The 23,125-nt window shown below is 36.2% G+C and overlaps 1 long non-coding RNA gene across 1 annotated transcript; it reads left to right on the top strand.

Annotated features, from left to right (window-relative positions):
- The first annotated feature begins 10,563 nt into the window (after window positions 1–10,563).
- On the top strand, window positions 10,564–21,417 carry LOC113570561 (uncharacterized). The gene is made up of 4 exons (XR_003409903.3): window positions 10,564–10,666; window positions 14,793–14,857; window positions 17,850–17,918; window positions 18,020–21,417. It is a non-coding gene; the product is annotated as an uncharacterized LOC113570561 (long non-coding RNA).
- The last annotated feature ends 1,708 nt before the right edge of the window (window positions 21,418–23,125 follow it).

The following is a 23,125-nucleotide window of genomic DNA, read 5'->3' as shown; positions in this document are numbered from 1 at the left end:
AATAAACGCATAAAAATTAAAGATCTAACATTAATTTGAGTTTATCGCCTTACACAAAAGCACAGTGAAATCCTTTTGTACACTTGAAATCTATGCAACTGATTTTACATAATGTTGTTCAGTGTACTTGTGTGTTGGGCTTGCTTAATTAGTTGGCTCTTTGTAGCCACCCATTTTGTCTGCACTAGAACATCTCTCTTCTTTGTTAAAGAACTTCCGTAGTTATTTTCATTTTCTACACTTGGACAATCTATGGTAGTGATGGACATGAAAAGAAGGTAATATATTTACTTATTTGTTTATTTTTGCCATACCATCATTCTTGCTGAGGAAACGTCCCAGCTAAAATATGTCATTAACTCCTAGACCTGTTACCTCTGATAAACCCTGCTAAGAGTTTGGCATGTACTCACAGGTCAAACAAGGACAGCTGGCAATGGGAAAAACAGCCAGTGCCTGCAGTAAACCTTGGAGAGTGGCAGAATTCCAGCTCCAAAAACAGTTAGCTTAGTACAGAACACTAGAGAGGCCGCCTGCAGACGCAGATGGAGTCCAGCATCTGTGCAACACATTTGGACTGAGCCCCTTTGCTAACCCTTCTCAACCCAGCACCTTTAGCTTTGTTTTTGGCTGCCATCTCCACCTCTGGTCCTCTTGCAGTCAAAGACACTTGTATGGCTCTCACCTTCCACATACAGTTGAGTAAGCTTGTCGTTGCTTAGCAACCATCATCAAGGCCCATTTAGGATTATCCTGTAATCAAGGCCAGAGTTAAGCAATGACTTGCAGCCATTGCACACTGTAGGATCTCTCTCTCTCTCCACCTAGTGTAAGCAGCATACAACAGATAGATAGATAGATAGATAGATAGATAGATAGATAGATAGATAGATAGATAGATAGATAGATAGATAGATAGATAGATAGATAGATAGATAGATAGATAGATAGATAGATAGATAGATAGATAGAGAAAGAGAAGGGGTCAGAAAAATCTTTTGTGGCCTTTGTAGGACAAAGATGACCAAGGCTCTGTATTCTTCTCTTAATAATATGGTTTCATAAGGGTATTACAGTATAATCTAAGCAGCTATCAGACATAACAGATCAGTAGCTATCACGCTGACTCAGAAAAATAGTCCAGACTTGGATTCTGCTTGGGGTGTGTATATTTACATTGTTCAAGTTCAGCAACTTGTTTCTCAGTGCAACATATGTTTCTATACCAAATGCATATCCATGACTAACTGTGTGCAATGCCAAGTGACATTTTTTTAATCCTTTATAATATTTTGAAAAATTGTATCTTTAAATACAATGATTTCCTTCTTACTGGTGGCAAAATTTAGATCTGCATACAATTATGGATTTGTGAAGCTAATTTTGTTTACATTATATCTGTAGTATATTCCCACTAATTGTTTAAATGCCTCATTTCTATTCTTCAGAGTGCTAAAATAGTGAGTCTTTAATTTTAATGAGTAAAAATAAAGAAAAATCTCTGCTCTTGTTTGTGTTCTTAAGGTAATAAAATGCTGATTTAGTAACTGATTGTAATGACTGCTAAAACAGAGTTTCATAGAGTTTCATAGTATGTCATGGTTACAAGATAGCTCTTTAAGGCTTTTGAATCCAAACAGGCAGATAGTCTGTGCCTCTCATTCTCAAATCAAATAATCTCTGTTTTGTTTTTGTTCAGCTGCAGAAAGTTTTGGCCCATCCACTTAGTGAGGTGCATAAGGCACTTACAAAGAGAGTCGAGGGGACCATAGATTTTTGGGGTGAGGGCCAAGTAAGTCTAAGTGCCATTTACATAGGCTGTGGGCATTCTCTCATATTAACCATCTCTGAAATGAAGTGATAAATTATGACTCTGCTGGAGAAATAACCATGTGTGTCATACTGGCATCAAATCACTTGTCAGGAGGTATCAGAAAACTCATGATCATTTTCACCATTTGATCATATGCACATTCATAAGTGTTCATGTGCATACAAGTTGCTTGCATGTTGAAGAAACCAACTGATTCAAAGTGTAAACTCGAAACCTTAAAGGACCTCCTGAGAACATGACCAGTCAGAGTAGGGAGTGTAGGGAGTGATTAAAGCACATAGATGTGAGTCAGTGAACTTCCCGGACTGTGCTGCACTGTGTCCTGTGTGCATGTCACCTATGCTGCAGTAAAATGATTTTGCAACTTGTGAAATCTCAAACAGAAATGCAAGCAAATAATAATAGTATTAAGAACAGTATGTGTACTTATACACATGCACATACACACATGCGAAGGGTGTCTTTAAGTTGAACTGTGGTATATCTCTTTTGGTAGAAAAAGCTTTAAAAATGTTTAGTTGGGATTCAACATGGTCATCTTTGCTATTTGGAAACATTCCCATATGACACCCATATATCAAATTGTATAATGATATATCAAATAATGATTCCCATATGTCAAATTGTAATGCTTGCCAAAATTACTCAGTGATGTTTAGCAGTTTTAAAGAGTAATTAAATGTATGTACTAACAGCTTCAGAATAATGTGAGGTGTATAAATATCTACAGTATGCTATTTATTTACCTGCCTCAAAGAAATTTCTGTTAACATGATTTCATGTTTATGGCAAAATGATTTCCATTGCATTGTAAATAGATTGCTTGCACTAGGGAAACTGGTTCTACATTCCATTATTACCATTATTTTATGAAAAACAGTGCTTGTTTAGCTTTTGTAAGTCACACAGTCATTGATAAGACATTACCCAGACCTATGTTTGCATTCACTCCTTACTGACACGTTTTCACAATCTGTGTTTGTTGTTCTAGAGAACAGAGTACATGGGGAAATAAATAGTGACAACAAGTTCAAGCAGTAAGGCAGGAAAGCTTCTTTAACCTTTTGAGACATCAGTGAGACAATGAGAAATTAAAAAGACAGCAGTTTAATTTTACTAACACAGTTTCACTATGTTCAATAAGCATTTTTTAAAAATGTTTTTTCAGTGAATTTGCAGTGAATGCTGAAGTATAAATCTGCCAGAGAAGATGAAACATGATTTGGATGCACCAGTATGCTCAGTAACATGGTGCAATGCACTCTCTATGAAATAAGGGGACATTTGAGGCCACGGAGTAATTTTGTCTGAGAGGAAACTCTCCCAAATCTGTGAGGACAAAGACAAACATGCTTGTCTTTGGTGATGCATCAGATAGAGCGCAAGCAGGCACAGGGCCAAAGGGCTAGATAATGAGAAAAGAGGACAGTCAATGAACTAAGGCATGGCACTTACAGAACCCCAGTGAATCAGAATACATTTTCCACTGAAACAATCTGTATATTGTGAATCGCCAAAATTTACTTTGATATTAAAGAATGTTCTGTTTTATTCAGGATAATATTTTTGTTCTCTGGAATTTTTATTTTATGTTCTATAGTTTTCCTCGTTATAAGTCTATGTGCTGAATTTTTCAACAGAACATATTCCCCCTATTCTTATGTTTTTTTTTATTAACAGGGAACAGCTATCCTAAGACAAATGTACTTAAATCTAGTGTAATCCTGTCCTCACCATGACATAAAACTCTTCAATGTTTCAACCCAGAGGTTAGGTATTTGTAGCTCGGCTGATGTTTTTCGGTATTCTGGGACTGCTACATTTGCACCGTTTGCTTTGATTATATTTACACTGCATAAAAGATATAAGGCTTTCCAAAAAACATAACAGTGATTTCAGCAGTTTTGTGAGCAAATAATTTCTGCCTTTTTATTTTGTTATTGTAAGTCATAATAAGTGGTTGACAGTTACAGAAACCTTATGTTTTATTCAATGTATTCTGTAATGTTCGTTAGCTGAAAAAAGGCGGTTATGGTTTGTGATAAAGAGGGTAGTAAAATTTCACCATAAGATGCAGCTATTTAGCAGCATAGAAGTATAGCAAAATTGTTCTAAATTTCATTATCTTGGAGTCAACCTTTACACTCATTTAAAATTAATCTCCCAACATGGCTCTGGCACACTGAAAGGCTTTCAGTAAAGACTCCTGCTTCAGTGCACTTTGACTCGTGACATGAAAGATGTTTGTCTGGCAGCAAATCATGATTTCATCCTCTACAATACAGTATGTAAAGTGTGGTGGAACCTTACTTCATTCTTTGGCAGAAGGTGTTCCCCTGCTGCTTACAGCTGTACTAAAAAAGGCACTGTAAATCTTTACTTTTTATTAGGGGAGGGATTTCTTTCAAAGGTTTTAAAGACCATTGATTATTGCTATTTAGTCTACAGTGGTTTACAAAAAAGTAATTGTTTTAGAACGAAGACACACATCTTACAACTAAAATTTGAAATAATTTTTCGCTCAGCTAGAGAAAAGATTCATATAGAGAAATTCTACCTTTTGAAACATTTAGTTGTCAATCAAGAAACAAGAACATTTCGTTCCAGACAACACATGTATGTCTATAGAATTACCCCTAGGTATATATTTGCTCACTATCAGGACTGTGTGTCAATTTCTACCAAGAATAAAATATCTCTATTTTTGTTCATTCATATGGGTTGCCTCTAAAATGTTCCCTATAGCAGTAGACTGATTTTCATAACCAAAACCAAAGATTTCCAGAGAAGCATGTTTTTAGAATTTAGCTTGAGCTTATAATCAGATCCTTCACTGTTTCAAAAGCAAAGTGGAAAATGTTTCTTTGAGCACAATAAAATAATATTTTCTAATGCACCATGAAACTAGACAGATAAATCTGTACTTGTCAGCCACATCTGCCCATGGTTTACTTTTCATGTCTTGGGTGACAAAGTTTTGTTTATGCATTTTGATGTGTTTTGGTATTATTACAGAGTTGGTTGTTGCTTGACATAAAGTATAAAGGTTGTTCAAGTCTCAATTTACTCCTGTTTCAAGCCACTTGTCTTCGCTACCAAGAAGGAATGTGCATCTTGTCCATTAAATGTAGGTAGCCTGCTGAATATGGGTCAGGTATAGCTTTCCTGTGTTGGGCCATGCACTTTTAGAGTGGTTATTTTGTCACAGTGATGCACACTTCAATGAATTTCTCTTTGTAGTACAAATGAGTGAGGTTGGTGTTTGTGTAAGTAGCAACACTTGTCTGTACTATCTTAACAAATTTACCACAGCGATTTGACACGAATTCCAGTGATTTCTAAAAAGACTATCAAGTAGGTTCATTTTCTAAGATTATTTGATCCACCCAGGCCCCAACTGTCACAGCAAGCTATCTTTTTTTCTTGCCTTTGGCATTTATAAAATTTTACATTTGTGAGTTAAATGTTTGGCTCTCAGACCTGAGCTTTTGACAAGCTCTGCTTGAAAAAGTATAATGAGTAAAGCCAAATGACATCTCGACTTTGATAAAGAACCATGTTCACGGTGTTACCATGGTTACCATGTGTTTCCTATTAGCGTTACCAAGGTTCTCTGACTTTGACATTGACACCCCCTGTCTCGTTTTCTCTCCCTTTTCCTTTCTTTTTTTTCTGAAAGAATTCTTTACCAGATGCCTATATCCTGTTGCAGAATTCCAGTCTGAACTTATGAATTGTTTTTTTGCCAAGACTTTGGTTCTCTTTGTTCCTTTACAGATTAACATTTCCTAATTAACTGTGACACCTTTAAGTACTCATTGCTAAATTACTTTCATTACTGATCAGTGTATTAAATATGTTAACACTGTGAAGATCAGTTGGCTCACAAATGAACAGCAAAAGTATACTTAACTGCAGGATTGGTTTATAAGGGAGTTAAATGGGTATTACTCATCAATGTTTTAAAGCGGTAGGAAACAGAGGCAGATGAAATGAAGACATGCCAGAACAGACAGAGCAGGGCAGCTCTCCACAGACCCCTGTCGGGAAGAGAATGAGGGAAAAACTCTATTACAGGGGGTGGGAAACAGCCGTTTAATCTAAAAGCAGCCACTTTGGCTGTAGGCCAGAGGTGTAGTGACTCAAGCAGCAAGGACAGAGACTGGGGCAAAGCACAGGTCAAACAAGGCCAGCCTGGCAGATAGGAGTTTTGGGAAGGAAGCACACAAGTATAAAGCCCTTCAGTTTAGAGAACAGATATGGTTTGTTAAGTAATGATGTGCTAAATAATGAGTTGGTGCATTTCATACTTATAATTCTCCTTTTCATCAAAGCAGAAACCAGATGGTGGCCTGATTTGTACTTCACTGTCTAAACTCAGCACAAATGTTGGAAACCAGGTGATAAATATAAGCTTATATAGGTTTCAGTTGTTTTTCTCTGCTGTCTAGCTGATTCCACCACATTTGAAATTTTCTATTTGGCTTCTGCTTCCTGCTCGTTGCTGTTCAGGTGCCTCTCTGCTGAGCTGTGCTTTTGTACTTTTTTCTTTATTTTCATATGTTATTTTTTATGCTACAGTTGTTTGTCTGTGATTTTCATATTTTTAAGATTAATGTTACAGATACCAGAACAGGAAAGGTTCCCGTTGAACACCAAAAGAAAGATCAGAAAATGACTCCTCAGGTTTCAGAACACAGTGATTTTCAGTGGTGTCAAAATTGTTATGGTCTTCTAGAGAAAATGACACCTTTGGAAATGAGTTTTCAGAGCTTGTTATCTGAGTTTAAGAGCTGGCATTCCTATGCAGTGCAAGGAGTATGAGAATGTAGGAGTGTTGGCAGCAGACCACTGACCAGGGGCTCAGTGGTGCAACGAGCAGCGTAGATGCACAGAATCAGGCCAGTAGAACACATGAATGGAGCTGTTATTGTGCGTGCAGATGACAGAAATGAGCTGTAGGTCTGGATTGGAGCCAAACCCAAACACTCTGCTATGTACAGCACTGTAGTCTTGTCTTCCACCCCTGCTAGCATTACTTGTTCTTCTACTGCTAATGCTAAAGCTAACACTGCTGCTCATAGACTGTAGCACAACACGAGCTCGCAATGCAAAGCTCCAGTGTGGATCTCTGCAAAGGCACTGAAAATAACAGAAAGAACAGTAAGTGCCAGCCAGCCTGAGTGTCCCATCAGAGCCACATGGCCCCAGTTTGTGGACACAACAGACACCTTTGTGATGATAGACCACTCCATCAATGCTGTGAAAAATTAGAAACTCATAGTTCGACGTGAACATCTCCAAGTTGAATAAAAAGCTTCCAACAATACTAGCTGTATACACAACAGCAGATTATTGTGCATGTCAGCAAGAATGACACAAGAAAGCAAGAGTCTGAGTTATTATAAAGGGACTTTAATAATATCCACTCCCAGTAGTTGCAACACACCCTAGCTTCTTTAAGAAGCTGGCTGGTAAGGCGTCAAGGCTGTAAGTAGATGATTTAAGGTAACTTACTGTATCGATTACTATTTCATTGTTAAAAGCACTAAACTGGTACAGTTTAACCATGATAGGAGGGCAGTGGTAGGTCACTGGTCAAGGTAGTTGATTCGTACTTGGAAGGTTGCTGGTTCAAGACCCACCACTGCCAAGTTGCTGCTGTTAGGCCCCTGAGCAAGGTCCTTAATGTACTTAGTCATAATTGTGAGTTGCTTTGGATAAAATTGTCAGATAAATGGATATAGGCATACTAATGGCTTGTCTGATATTGTGAAATTTAGTCAAAGAGTGGACTCGTTACCTTGGCATACTAATAGACTTTGATATCAGTTTTAGCAAGCACAACAAATCAAGAATATCAGCAAAATCAGAGAATTGTTGACAAAATCAGATTTAGACTCATCCATGCTTTTCTCTCTAAAAGGGTTGATTACTGTAATGGCCTCCTAACAGGACTTCTGAAAAAGACAATTAAACAGCTTTAGTTGTTTCAAAGTGCAGTTACTTCAGTTCTCAAAAGGAGCTAAAGAAGAGAACACATCACCACTATTCTTAAGTCCTTACACCAGCTACCAGTATACCACTAAGCATGGAGATGCAGTGTTTAGCTGTCATGCTGCTTTTAAATAGACCCAGTTATCAGAGGATATTAGAAGAGCCTAACTAGATGTTTTTGAATCTAAACTACAAATGTCCTTATTTGGCCAGGTTTTTGGCCTAGGTTAAACACCGTTCCCTCAGATCCTGTAGCACTAACCTTTAAGGACTACAATGCATTTTTAATTCTAAATGTATTCTGTCTTTAACTTTTTGCTAAACACTTTATATGTTTAATTAGATTTTATGCACTTTATATCTTCCTTTAATCATATTTATTTTAATTCATCTTTAATTTGTGTTTACTTTTTCATTTTATTTATTTCAAGTAACTTTAGTTCTATTTAAATCAACTATAACTTTAATAAATTGTATTTCTAACATTTTCTTTTTAATTTTGGAAAAAACCTACACTACATTATTTATGGATAGAGACAAAAGTCTCTTTGCTTAGCTGGATTATCAAGTTTTGAAGTAAAAGACTATACTTGATTGCTCCCTTCTTGAAATACAATAAAGAAATTCAGTGGCATAACTTTTCAATATCAAATTATGCCTTCATTTTAGTTTATCAGACACACATGCTCCTTTAATCAAGATAATTGCATAAGTAGACTTTCAGATGCTCGTCAGAGTAATTTCTTTGAAAGCTATTCGAATGCTCTTATTGTAAAACAACCTTAATTATGCAGTGCAATGCTGAGAGGTTTAGGTCATTGTAAATAAGTGAGAAGCTAAGGAAATCTCCATTTTTGCAAGAGATCAGACATTTACAACTAAGACCTACACAAGAACACCCCATATTTAAAATTAGCAGGAATGGTGAAATATCAAAAGGTAAATTTAGCCATGGCAGGATATAATTGATGGAAAAAGGAAAGCAGAAAGCAACCCAGCAATCCTGCTCTTACTTGGATTGTTAAAAATAACCAGACATTCCAAATACCTTTCACCCTCTCTAAAGACACCAAAATGGGTATTGCTGTGGATTAGCAAGTTTTTAGTAAGGAAGGAAGTCTGATTCACTATCAGGCCCAGGATATAGCCCTGCCTTTCTCCACCTATCCAAGCAAGAGCTGTTTGTGAAAATGCATCATTTTAATGATAAAAAGCTAAGGACATTGGCTTCGAAGATTTTTGGTCAACCTCTTGGCCTTGAAATGGAGGAGTAGTGTAATTAAGGTGACAAACCAGAAAACAGTAAAGGAAATGTGTCCAGGAGGCAAAGTACCTATTTCTAGAAACTGGTTAAAGGACCTGATTTTCAGGATACTGCAATGTGGCTTGATAAAATTAGTAAAGATCTTTTAATCTTTTTTGGTTAACCAAAGATCTTATTGCTAATAATCCAATTTGCTTAATGGGGATTTTGCTTTACAAAAAAAGAGCACAGTGTTGTAGTTATCAATAGACCAAATTATATTTTACTCATTCTGTTTCTTATGACTTTTACACTGATGATCTATGCTAAACCTACATTTGCAACACAGTAAAACCATTATTCCTGGTTCACAGCCATTTACACCAAGACTTCATTTACACGTTTCATTTCTTACATCTTGAAAAGCAGGATTATATTTAACTACATATGTTTACACAAGATCAAAATCAAATCCACATCCAATTTTTTGGGTTGAAGTCCAAAGTGTATAAAATGCAAATCCACTGATGGATTTGCATCAACAAGATTCCTGTGTTGATCCTACTGTGCTATTTTCCATATGTAAACAATGCTAGCCATTTTGAAAATCACAAAATATTGTGTGGCTTGTGGTACATTTTTAAACTTTGAATATTTTCAAAATATTTTAGCAAACCAAGAATTTCGCTTTAGTTCATGAACTGAACTGCAGAGCTAAACAATAGCTGATCCATTTCGTGAAAAGTAGCAGTTTGGAGGAATTTGTAAAGTCAGTCATGGAGCTAGCTACTTAAAATCCCCCTACAAAACGTGTTGATTTAAATTAAAGACTGTAGGCAGACATTTTCAATATTTACTATTATTTTATATAATATATATAAATATTTTAGATTGTGACCAGTATCTGAAGAATACGTTACTGAAATGAACACCTTGGGGGGATATGAGAAGGCAGTAGCCTGTTAACAGAAATGGTGCTCCAGTAACAGCAAAAGAATGCCATACAGGAACTACACTCTTGATGAGATAACATTCACCATAAAAGTGATGTTACACATAAGGCTTGGTTTACTTTATTCTGATTTAGGTTTTTATGTGAGCATTTTCATTTTGATCAAACTATCAACCTGATTACTGAAGGTGGGGCTGTATATCAATGTGGTCAATGACTCGTCTTATACATGTAATCACTTCCTGTCTAAATAGTCTTTGTGTTTCCTTTCTGGGTTGTGGTTATAAGCCAAAAATAAGACCAAGTCATATTCCTCTTTGTAGATGCTATTCTACTTTTTCCCCCTCATCATTTAAAGCCTAGTTTTTTCTACTTTCTTTTGAACACAATCATTACCAGTAAAACCAATGGACCGTTACTGTAAGGCTAAGTAGACAAAAGAGGAGTCAACCGCAGGTAGAGATAATGAGGTTTACTAAAACCAATAAGGGGCAATCTAGAGGAAGAGTAAAAAAAAACAACAAAACAGGCAAGGTTCAAAAACAGGCTTAGCAAACAACCAGGCAGACTAAACAGGCTAGGGGCAGGCAAAAGAAGCAAACAGATGTAACCAGGCATAAGATCAAAAACAGAGAGCAAGGTAAGTAAAATAAAAAAACTGCTTGGAAATGCTATGGCAGAACATAGTAAGACTTCAGAAAGAAAGCTACAGAGGGATTTAAATACAGAGACACATTAAGGATGACGTAAAATCAATAGCCTGGAGATTGGGAATGCACAGGAGGATTATGGGGAATGTAGTCTTCAGGATGCAGGCTGGAGACTGCAGACCTGACAGTAACTTACTTCCTGTATCTGTGTTTTTGCACTGTGTCTACACTGTTTAGAAGTCATTTTTCCAATCTATTGCTGTGTCAGTTAATGAAGTAGAAAGAATTCATTACATGACAGGAAAATTCTGGATGTTGGTGTTCTGTGATTTCACCAGGAAGAAGATGATTATGCAACACCTCAGTTACCTGGTTACAAGCCAAATCAAGCTATAAAAGAAAGAAAACATTTTGATCTGAGGTGTCTGAATGGCATGCCATATACTGCAAGCTAAATTGAGAGGTCTGGACTGAGAGGTCTGGACTGTAAAAATATCTGATTATTTACTCCCCATTACCTTGATAACAGTCGTAGCAGCATTTGACTCATGAGAGTGAAACACAGAAGACTTCTTAAATGTGCACTGATATTGTGATACAACATAATGATAAAAGAGTATTGCATGCTAAAATATCATGCTCGGTTTGCCTCAGTTGTCTCTCACATGGGCAAAGCTGAAACTCTAAAAGAGGTGGTGTGCCACTGGATTATCAGGTACAGTGCTTCCGAGGCAGTGAGAAAGAGATATAATTTCCCTGGAGGGCACTGTGCCCAAAGATGGCAGTGGAATTACCTCTTGAAACACCAAAATGTCAAGATTAATGAAATTCCCTTTTGGTTCAGTGCTGAGTGCTGCATGCGAGACCATGTATGAACTCAGTAGAAGTATGCTTTTTCTCTGAATTGATTATGATATACTATCTATATACTGATATAGTGTTTATGATGTTTTTGACCTAATTTTTTTCAAATAAATGAGACATGGGTGTCTGTCTTGTTACCATGCATGTACTTTTGATTTTTAAGTATAAATGTATTATTTATTTTGTTTTCTATTATTTGCAAGTAACAGAAGTATATCAGTGTAGTTGTGCACATACCTGAGTATATTTCAGTTTGCAAGATGTTTTTGTTATTATTTGTAGTTTGGCAGGATTTCTGTATGTTGACACAGTTTGAGTTCATGCCATGTTTCAACAAGTTCCGAGAGCAAATCTAGTATGTATTTGAACATTGAGCAATATGCGTACACAGTGACTGATATGCATTTGCATCATAGCCTTACATTATGTCAGGTCAACTGTAATAACATGCAATTCATTCTGTTTCAAATACTCTGGCTTAGAATTAGTCTCAGATGTGAGAAAATGTTTACTGGTAGCCCAACATTCATTAACGACTTTCTCATATTAACAAGACACAAAGCCACTTGGACTGTGTAAAAACACAGTAAAATGATTTGTTTGTCCTAGTGAGGCAAAGTCCATAAATACTGTGGTATCTATGGTGAAATGTGGGTACATGGGGCAATCTAGGGCAGTGAACAAGCCTAGGAGCCTCACAGAATATGTATGTGCAGATACTCACATATGTACAGGTGGAACAGATAACCTCATACTCTCTCAATCATTAAACTCTAACAGAACATATTATCTAGAGGCAAACCTCAATGCATGCACATTATCAAACTGTAACCGAATAGTAGCTTTAAATAATGATGTATAAAAAGAGCTATCTTCTGCATATTATCCTGCCATAAAGAAGTTTATAGATAAGAGAATTTTACTGAAAAAATTATATGACAAATGAACAAAACTTGGGATATTTTTCAGAAGATAAGTTCGCTTTATTTCTTGTCAACTGACAGGACACTCTGGCCAAAGGTTTCCCATGCTAATATTAGTACAAAAAGACTGATCTGAAAGTTGTTTTTGAGCAGTACAATAGTTTGTAACATTCCACTGGCATATCAATGGAATTAAACTCTTGTGAAAATTAGATGTTAGTTCATTATGAAATGTACAGCCAGTTTCCAATGTAAAACTTTCCCCTACTGGCGCCCTGGAGCAGTAGATCAGGGTTTTATTTGCCCCTTTGGGCAGGAGAGCATTTTTAAAAAAGGTTTCCAAAAAAATGTTGATTTATTAATCATATATACACTGTACAAGCTGAAGATTCATGCTAAATGATAGAATGCAATTTTAGTAATATTATGGGTTTTAAAAGTTAAATCAGTGTCTAGACATGACACTCAAATGCACTCATGACAGTCATGCAGTGACATTTGAATATCCGATTGTCCTCGAAATGCAGGCAATCCGAAAAAACATATCGGATACATTCTTTAACTGGACAGCAGAGTTAAATGGCAGCTCGCTGCTTTTCCTGCTGCTATGAAGAAGTGACAGTTTTTTTTTCTCGTGCAGATTTAAATTGGATAAAAATTGCTTTTTTAAATGCTACAGAATTAACTCTTTATTGTAGTATAATATTCCATTTAGTAAAGACAGTCCTATGGGTGCATGAAATCAATACAACTGGTGATAGTGTTACGGACATAGGCAGTGCACCTAACATTAGGTAAGCAATTTGTTTTCTTCTTCCTGAATCTAGAGTAAAGTGTTATTCCAGTGTTATTGTTATTTTCTTCCAACACTCTTGTTTTTGCTTTAATACATTGTTTACATAGTGTGTGCTGGAATAGAAGCCACTTGCATCTTTCAGATATCCTAAGGGGATTGAGCTGCTCCATAAAACCTCCTCTGCGACAGCCTCACATACGGCTTCTGCACAGCCTAAGGCTCTGCACTGCCTTGGCAGAGTAGCTATTCAGTATACTACTCATTCAAGGTTGATTACATAATATTAAAGGCTTGACACTGGCATCCAAACCATGCTGTTATTTTGAAGAAAGGCCTAGATTCACCCTAAACAGCAAAGGAATAGCAAATCTCGTGGCAAGGATAACTGACACCACATTACATCAGAAAGCCACATCAGGTCAGATACTCATCTGTCAATTATTGAAAAGGCATACATGTATGAAACTTCAGATCACTGGATGGTGGCAAATGAATCCCCACTTCACTGTAGTCTTTACACATTACACACAGAAATCAGCTCACTTGTAACTTTACTCCAAAATCTATTACATCAGTAACATTTTCTTGTATGATATTATGTTCTGTTGCTACTATAATTTACTTCACAGAAATCTTTACATGCACTGCTTCTTGGCAGTAACATATTAAAGAGCATTTTGGTTTGTTTGAATGTCTGAGGTCAGTGGGATAAGGAGATAACCGTGAATTGAAATTGATTTACCCCTAAAACATGCCATAGAGCACCAAGGTAAGTGCATGGAAGACTTTGAGCAGGAGGATAGAGATCAGATTCAAATGTATGGCTTTAGAGTCCCATGATGCATCTCTGGAATTTGGCTTAAAGCCTTTGCAAAGTCATAAAAAGCAGAAAGTAAAGATTTACAGAGAGCAGTCAACACCATCACAGTAAATTCATCAGTAACTTGGTAGGAATTAAACACTGGCAATTTTACTGTGTGTATAAAGATGTCAGTAACTTAAAACGCTAGGTCTGTAGCATTCCTAGAACAAATGTATGAGCCCAAGTAAATCAGAAAAGCTTAACTTGACAGCATGTTTTGTGTGTATGAACTAAAAACCTGTGCCCTAAAAGTGAACCCTAATTTTAATTCATTTGTTCAGCTATCACGACAATCATCCTCAACATAGAAAGAATTAGAAAGCATTGAAATTGCAGTTGAAAGTTTAGAGTAAAAAAACACTGTGAAGACTATGAAAAAGCACAAATTAATTGTAATATTTACAAATGGCACCCTACTTTTCCATGGTAGCTTTACATAAGAGCACTTGCAGAAACACATTTTTCTAGCCAGCCACCCTTAGTTGTGAAATAATTTTGTTTTGTACTCTATTTTCTTTCATCCACCTAAATCTTGCTCTCCCAATACTTTCATAAAATCTGCTATGGATGGCTGAATGCCAAGCCCGGTGCAGTACCCCAAATTGCATATTTATTTTTGACTGACTTCCCAGAGTTTCCTAGTGGTTTATTGCTTTTTGCTCTCTTTCTAGGAATGGAAACCATGTATTGGCAGTTCTGTGCAACACTACACACTTCTCACTGGTCAGCATGTAAGGTATTACTTTGATTTTATCAACAGCATTTAGTTTCACATGAGATTACAATATAGAGTAAAAGAGAAGCTGATGTTTTTAAGAACAGACATTTATCTATTGAATGCTGTAAGTTAAAAAGGATTTTCCAGATTTTCTTTCAGCTACATATGTGCAGGTTCTAATTTGAAGTAAAAGTAGCATTATGATTGGATGCTATCCTTTGGGTAATAGTTCAGTTTCCCCATTATAGAGTAACATCTCAGATGCAGTGAAAAATCATTAAGTGCTCTATATAGAGGTTAACTTTCACACCATTATATATGCTATTACAAAGGCATAGCCTAATGCCATGAGAAAGAAACCATTTTAAAATTAAGAACTGACTGTCTGCAATATATGAGACTCTGATTTTTAATGAATACCATATGTGTTGTCAAACTTATGGTTTCAGTTGTACTGCCTTGCAAACAGTTGTTCTTGAATGGTCTAGTGGTTTGCATGGATTATGATTTATCACTGTGGGTGTCATTAATCATTAGAAGCTAAATCATTGCACTCACCAGGAATTTGGGATAAAATCTTGTATTCTAAAAAATCTGTATTCTAAGAAAAAAGGGACAAAAATGTTTTTAGTATAATGAACTTGTGTTCAGAAGTGATACCAAAGACCATTCATGAAAGAGTAGAATGATAATTCAGAGGGATTTAGCAAAATGTTTTGACTTAAAATATTACTAGGTTATGTCTGATATGGGTCTTGCTCATAGAAATTACACACTGAAAGCTCTTTGTAGTACCAGACCACACTTCATCTCTTGAGCTCTTTCTTGAAAAATGACCGTGAAAAGCATCAAGGTGTGGAACTATGTGGCATTATTGCTGTGGCACTATTGTCCCAGCTTATCTTAATAAATACATGTGTCCTTTCAATTAAGTGTTGCATTCTTTATGTGGTCAATGACACTGCCCCATTTTATTAAAAAAACTAAACAAAACAAAAAAAAACATATGTGAAGTGTTTATTCTAATTCCATGGTGAAATAAAAGATCCACTGATAAGCCCCTTGAGGATCATAAGACGCTGTAGAATTGCTTGTCACTAAAACAAATAAAATACGGTTAATTGCAAGCCCACAGATTCCATGTGGTGCAAACTTTGACCTGAAAACTACTACATTCCCATATGCACAAAAATGTTTTGGCATTACATTAGTGCAATACTTTTTTTACATTTATATTGTAAATAGATAAATCCTGTAAATATAAATAGATAAATCCTGTAAATATCCTGTAAATCCTGTAAATATAAATAGACTTGTAAACATAGTTTATTTAAACAGTTATGAATACAGCATAAAATCAAATCATAAATAAAATCTAAACATCCTCTCCTATAAAAAAAAATCAGGTCATTCATAAAATTGTCTTAACAATTGACTGAGGAAAACTGGTAGACTACACATGCATCTATAGAGTAGGTGTACCTAAAAACATGCAATCAAGTATGTACAAAAAAGAAAAAGAAAGAAAGAAAATAACAGCAATCTGCTCTCATCATGGGAAACTAAGTTTAACAAATACAGCCCATCCAAAGTTGTCTAATTAACCCAGCCTACGAATTTTATTGAGAACACATGAGACAATACAGAGATGACTCAGGGGAGTGCAACAGCTCTGTTTCAGACTATTTGGGGACTTGTGGTCTTTCAGTGTTAATGACCCAAACTGACTAATCTCTCAGTGAAAACATTAAGACACTTTAATTACAACCGGCAAAAAGCTTTGTTGACAAAACAAAGCTCCCATATGCTACAGCACATCTGTTAAGCAAACAAGGCAAACTTACATGGCAACCATGCCACCAGGTCAAATCAGGTCAGCACAACTTTTGCTCAGACAGTACTCAAAAGAGACAAAGCCTGTGACATGTCTGGCACACCCATTTAAAGACAATCAGTAATGCTCTTTGTAGGGTTTGCTTTCCCTCTATGTTTTCTAATCAAAACAAACCCATCACCCTCAGTCACGCACGCTGCATTGTTGAGAGGCTAAAAAAGGGAAAAAGAACACAGGGCTTGTTGAGTCTCTGGAACTCTGGGTCCAACAACGGTGGCTCTCGTGTCAAGCTAAAGTAACTGGAGCAGAGTAGGTTTTGAAGCATTCACTCTGCCATTTTCAGCAAACTATAGAGCAGAACATTCCAGAAGGTCAATGAATTGAAGGGGCTCTGCTCTCCAGTATAGAGGTTCTCTGAACTAAAGGACCTTTGGTTATTGACCTCTTCTCCTCAAAGCTGTGTTGATTTTTATGAAGCAGTGAAGCAGTTTTTGTGAAGTAATTGGAAAGTGGCCTGAAATGACTCCATGCTAACTTGTGACAAATAAATCTGCAAAATAAGCTTCTGTATGTTGTGTAAAAACTGGGATAAGCTATTATAAGCTCTTTTGTTGCTGAAAGAATTCAGGTTATTTCAATATGTACTGTACTGTGACAGGTTTTATTTAAAAAAAAAAAAAAAGCATTTCCATTTTATCTGCATAGGTAATGGAACTACAGCAAATCATGCAAAGCATAACCATTAAGATCACTGTAATTTCTTCTGTGGTTGTATGGTCTTTCTTGAGCAGTGTATCATATGAGATTAATCACTTTGGATGTATGGTGGGAATGGTGGGAATCTTACTAGTGTATGTTCATAGTTCTCAAAAATGATACTTTTTGGATGCCTAATTTTTATTACTTGATGAAATAAGAAATATGTGTAATTACAAGATTCAGGAATGAAAGTCTGACCTGATCAGCAGGTTTGTTTGTTTTTTTCACACATGACATCTTACATGAACGTTGACTGTGAATGCTTTTGGCAAACCCTAAAGAATCAGCATCTTAAAGTAGAACTGAGCACTCAAATCATGAAAACAAAGCCTAAGGAACAAGCTTCACAAAGACAGCATTTACTCTAAAATATCTAAAGCTGTGATCAACATTCTGGAACTGATCAATATATTTCAGCAATGCAGTAAGGAAGCCGGCATCAGCCAGAGGAGACTGGCAGCAGCTGTGGCATGCACTGCTGAGTTTGTAAGTACAAAGATGATTATCCAAAGCTTACTCTTGCATTCAGTATATTGGCACTGATTTTCCCAATGTGAACAGTTGATTTTCTTCCCCCTCTGTTCCAGCTTTCATGGGAAAGCCAAGAAAGAGTAATCAGATTATACTGGCTGTGATGACTTTCTCAGTGTGCAACAATGTGGCATGTAGCTTTCAGTTTATGCCTGTAAGCAAAGAGAATTTGTTAAATAAATGAATGTTATTATTATTATTATTAGCATCTTCATCAGTAGTAGCAGTAGTAGTAGTAGTAGCAGTAGTAATACTAGTAGTAATAGTAGTAGTGCTTCATTGGCTATGCCTATGGATTTTATAGAATGTTCTTTAGGCATGTTTTCACTTTTTAATCAGAGATTATATATTACTTTTATAACACTTTAAAGCTTTATGATCACCCATCAGTCTTGGAAAAAAAAGTAGCCTGCTGAATCAACAGTGGAAACTGTAAAATTCATATTTCCTTAAAAGTAGTTACACTGAGGTCTTTCTCAAGAAAACAGTTTTTTCTATGATGCAGCATGATATCTCCTCATACCGCTAATGTGTATGGTGACCAGCAAGACTGCATGTTCTTTCTGTATAATGTGAAGGACTACATGTTCTTTTCAATCATTTCACAAATTCTTGACAATAAACAAACTATATGCCCTTTTAATGCATGTCTATAAAGTTTAATCTTTACAGAGAGGTGTGCTCATGTTGGAAACTTTCTCGGTTTCCTGAACTGCTGCTGAGATGACAGAAATTTTTACAAATATTACATTGATCCTATACATAAGACCCTCTGCTGGAACTTGTGTTTATTTTTCAGGGTGTGTCAAAGGATCCCTATGTTAATAAACTATGTATATTTGTTGCTTTACATTGCTGAGACAACTGGCGACTAACATAACTCATATGAAGTACTAAAATAGCACAGTTTATTTTAAGAGCATTCACAAGAGACGTGGTGTTTTCAGCGTCAGTTTTATTGGTGTATGGGATGTCTATGTATTAAGTGCTGTAGATTCTAATTTAAACAGCAGGATGATATATTATTTGTCTTACCAATTGTTCAACACTTAAGTACAATTAATTTTATTTTAGCAATCTTTCCACAATACTAGCTAAATGACATGAAAACAAGCTCAGAAAGTGGGCCCTGCATGGGAAAAAGGACATGGGTCATCCCTGGCCTGATAAACAGCCTTCACTTGAAAACAGCTTGACCCAGTATCAGTATTGAAAGAACACTGTATCACAACATGTGGACTACTTTGCTGTGATGAAGGCTTGACTGATGTACCCCTATGTCAATATGGTGAAGTGTGCAGGCAAGGACACACTCAAACAGTGTTTTTAGAAAACAATGTCATGGAGTTATTTGTTATGCTATCATGATATCCTAATCAGTATCACCAAAGTTTGATTATAACGTTTTACAAAACACCAGTTTGTGAGAAATACATACCAAAGAATATTTCACTTTTCCTGCGGCTCAAAATAATTTATGGGATTAATAGCCCTATATTACTAACCTGTAGTGAAGAGATGTGAATAACATGAACACTGAAATTGGCATTAAAGAAATGCCCTGAGCTGAGTGACTTGGATACAAAGTCCCAACCTACATTCCAATCTTAAGAAAAGCTAGAAACAATGCAGTGCATCATATAACTTTTCAAGTATAAATATTTGTATGTTAACAGAATAGCTACTGAATTTCCTACCCAACCATTAATTGTAATCCAAATTATTCAAATCAGATAAACTCCCAACTAAATAAATAATAATCAATCTTGAAAATGTATCTAGAACGTATTTAGTAAAGTTAGATATGGGTTTATATAATACTAAAGATTGATCTGTTTTAGTCTTTAATTCTATGAACCTACTTACAGGTCGCTGTGTTCTGTAAAAACACTGTATGATTAACAAGACACAGTAGACTGGAGTGGAGCTGTGCGGATTCTCATAAAAATGTACTAAAAACATACCACCTACTGTGTCCAGCCTCAGCCGGTCTACTAGAACATTTATTGTAGTTCAGTGCAACATTTTATGGTTATTATTTAAATCTAGACGGAATAAGGGGGTTAACAGAATGCAAGAAGGCTTAGAGTATTACAGACAACTCTGTATTTTTTCCTGCTCCATGGAGTTCAATGGAAACATTAACATCTTTTCCTTCTAAAGGAAACTAAATTGTAAGACTTTGTTTGGCTGTGGATCATTTACGCCACATACCACACTTGCAGCTAAAGGGCAAAATATTTTTTCTTCAGCTGGCAAAAGATGAAAAGCCAGTGCCCTGAGTTGACCTCTGTCACCCATCCTGTGGCCTGGGAGCTTGGAGAGAGTTCATGGAGCTGGGTGAGCAATATTGAGCCTGTCCTTATTTGTTCTTTCTCTCAGCAGCAGCATGCACAATGTGGAACAGTGCTTGGTGAAAATGCAAACTTAACCTAGACCCTTGAAAGCAGGGCTGGTTATTACTCATTATGTTGGCTTGACAAAGCCAACATTCTGGTCTTCTTATGTTGGTTTGACAAAACCGGATTACTGTTCTCCAATTTCTTCTTATTTATATTATGTTGGCAAAATGTTTCTGCTTATTAGTGATTGTGCATGCAAATCACTATTGTTATTTAAGGGCATTATGTCAGCTTGACAACTTTTTCTTCTTCTTCTTCTTCTTCTTCATCTTCTTCTTCGTTTTCTTCTTCTTCTTCTTCTCACAGATTTTCACCATTTTCCCATAATAACCACAACTACCCCAACAGCTAAATAACCAAACAGCCTCAACTACCCTACAGTCAATTATCCCCCCAACTACCTGATCAGTCAAATTGCCCTCAACAATAACTATCCCATCAGCATATTAGCCTTCAACCAAAATTACCCCTAAACTACTGTTTAAACATTAACAGTATTGATTGTGTTGTCAACAATAAAACAAACTAAACAACCCCTCAGCCTCAACTACCCCACAGTTAATTACTCCTCAACTAAAATTACCCCCACCGCCAAATGGCCCTCAACCAAAACTACCCAAACAGTGAAATACTCCTCAACCACAACTATCTCAGAGCCAATTACCCCTTAACTAACATTACACCTCAACAACATGTACCCTATCAGCCAAATAGCCTTCAACCATAACTACCAAAACAGGTAAATAACCCATCAACCTCAAGTAGCCCCCACAGCAACTACTCCATGTTTAAACAGTCTTTAACATCATTTCACAGAATTTCAAGATTAACACTATTTCAGGATTTTACTTTACATTTAAACAGTGTTTAACAACATTTAACGTTTAATGGATTTACTGGGTTATTGATCTTAAAACAGCCAATCATAAAAAATATTTTATTAATTTATAGCTGCTTTGTCAAGCCAAGATAAAGTTAATTCACAAACCTTGCCTTTCTAGGTTAATATAATTATTATTCTATGGCCCACAGAAATTTTTTATATATTTCATATTGTCATATATAACCTTCAAGCTCAACTACCCCACAGTCAATTACCCCTTAAACAAAATTACCCCCACATCACCTATCCCACCAGCCAAATCACCCTCAAAAACTACCCCTACAGCTAAATAACCCCACAGGCACAACTACCCCGAAGTCAATTAGCCCTCAAACCAAATTACTCCGCACATCCAAACAGCCCTCAAGCACAACTAATCCAGAGCTAAATAGCCACTCAGACTAAACTATACTACATCTGTTGAGGCCCCTCAGCCTCAACAATCCCACAGCTGATTACCTCTCAGCTTCAACTACCCCATAACACCAAAATTATCCCAAGCAAATAGTTCTCAACTAAACCTATTCTAGCAGTGAAATACCCATCAACCACAACTAGCTCACAGTCAATGACCCACAACCCTGCTTCAAATGCTAATGGATATCCCTTTTATAAGATACAGGTAATTGGGTTGGATGCGACTGTTGTGGTGTGTCCATCAGGACACAGGAGTCAAACTCCTTTTAGGTATTTATTATTAGATTGATGCATGACTAAACTCCAACAAGGAAATTAGTATATGTCACGTTGTGTGGTCTATAGAAATGAACACAACGAGGTAAATTACAAAAGTATAAGAACCATAAAATCTTGACTAATATATTTGGCCGTAAAAGCTAATTATACTACCAATAACAATACTATTAAGTCTTAAACTTCAACACAAGGCTATAAAGGCGCTAAGTAGGAATACAATTAAGGAAAACTGCAGCACGAAGGCGCAACAGTATTTTTACATTAATCTAGTGAGGTTATAGCGACCTCTTGTGGCTGCATATATTAATCAAGCTACGTCCTCAGCAAATGGTTATATGTGGTGATAGTCCATATACGGCGATATACAAATTATAACATGCATAACCAAACACCAGCTGACTAAATCCTAACAACCTACATATAATGAAAATACCATCAGAAGACACAAGTTATGAACCGCAATATACGAAAGGCACTGGATTTCAGGAACGGTTGTTTGCGAGGGCACTGGCAAGTGAAACATTAGCTAATACACAACTTAACATACACAGTACTTCAGTAACCATACATTCTGGCGTGGATTACCACATGTATACTGATTGCTTACTTTATATCCAATGACTCACTCAAGGGAACAAGCACAAAAACGAAAATTACATTTTAACACAGCAAATATATCAAACTAACATAAAGGTCAGTCTTTCACGAGGGTTGTTAGTTGCCTGGCTAGGACTGGTTGCTTTTGATGAGCGATGTCTCAGCCAGTAGGGCGCTCAACTAATCAACTTTTGTACACCGTTTTTGTTGTTGTTGCTACTTGTTGTTGCTACTATTTTACTTAATGATTTAGTTTTATTTTTTGATAATGTTTAATATACCTTATTATATGAGCTTTGACAGCTCTGAAGAGGTTAGGACAGTGAAGATGGGTATGCGCATGTTAGGGCTTTAAACCTGTATGCAATATGTTTCTAATAATTATTCAATGTTTGTATTAGTCATTATTGTCTAATCTTTAGAATATGTCTCTACTCATTAAACAAACATCTCAATATTTGAAATTTCTGGTACTGAGTGACCACATTGAGACATACAGGGTGTGGACAAAATGGCACAAATACACCATACAAAAAAAGTATTCTTAAATTAAAAAAAAATCTAAATCATGAAGGTTACAACAC

This window comes from Electrophorus electricus, chromosome 7, assembly GCF_041902795.1.
Source record: "Electrophorus electricus isolate QZ-2024a chromosome 7, ASM4190279v1, whole genome shotgun sequence".
NCBI classification, from domain to species: domain Eukaryota; kingdom Metazoa; phylum Chordata; class Actinopteri; order Gymnotiformes; family Gymnotidae; genus Electrophorus; species Electrophorus electricus.
Note: the sequence above shows the minus strand (reverse complement) of the source record. Positions and strands in the feature narration are given on the sequence as shown.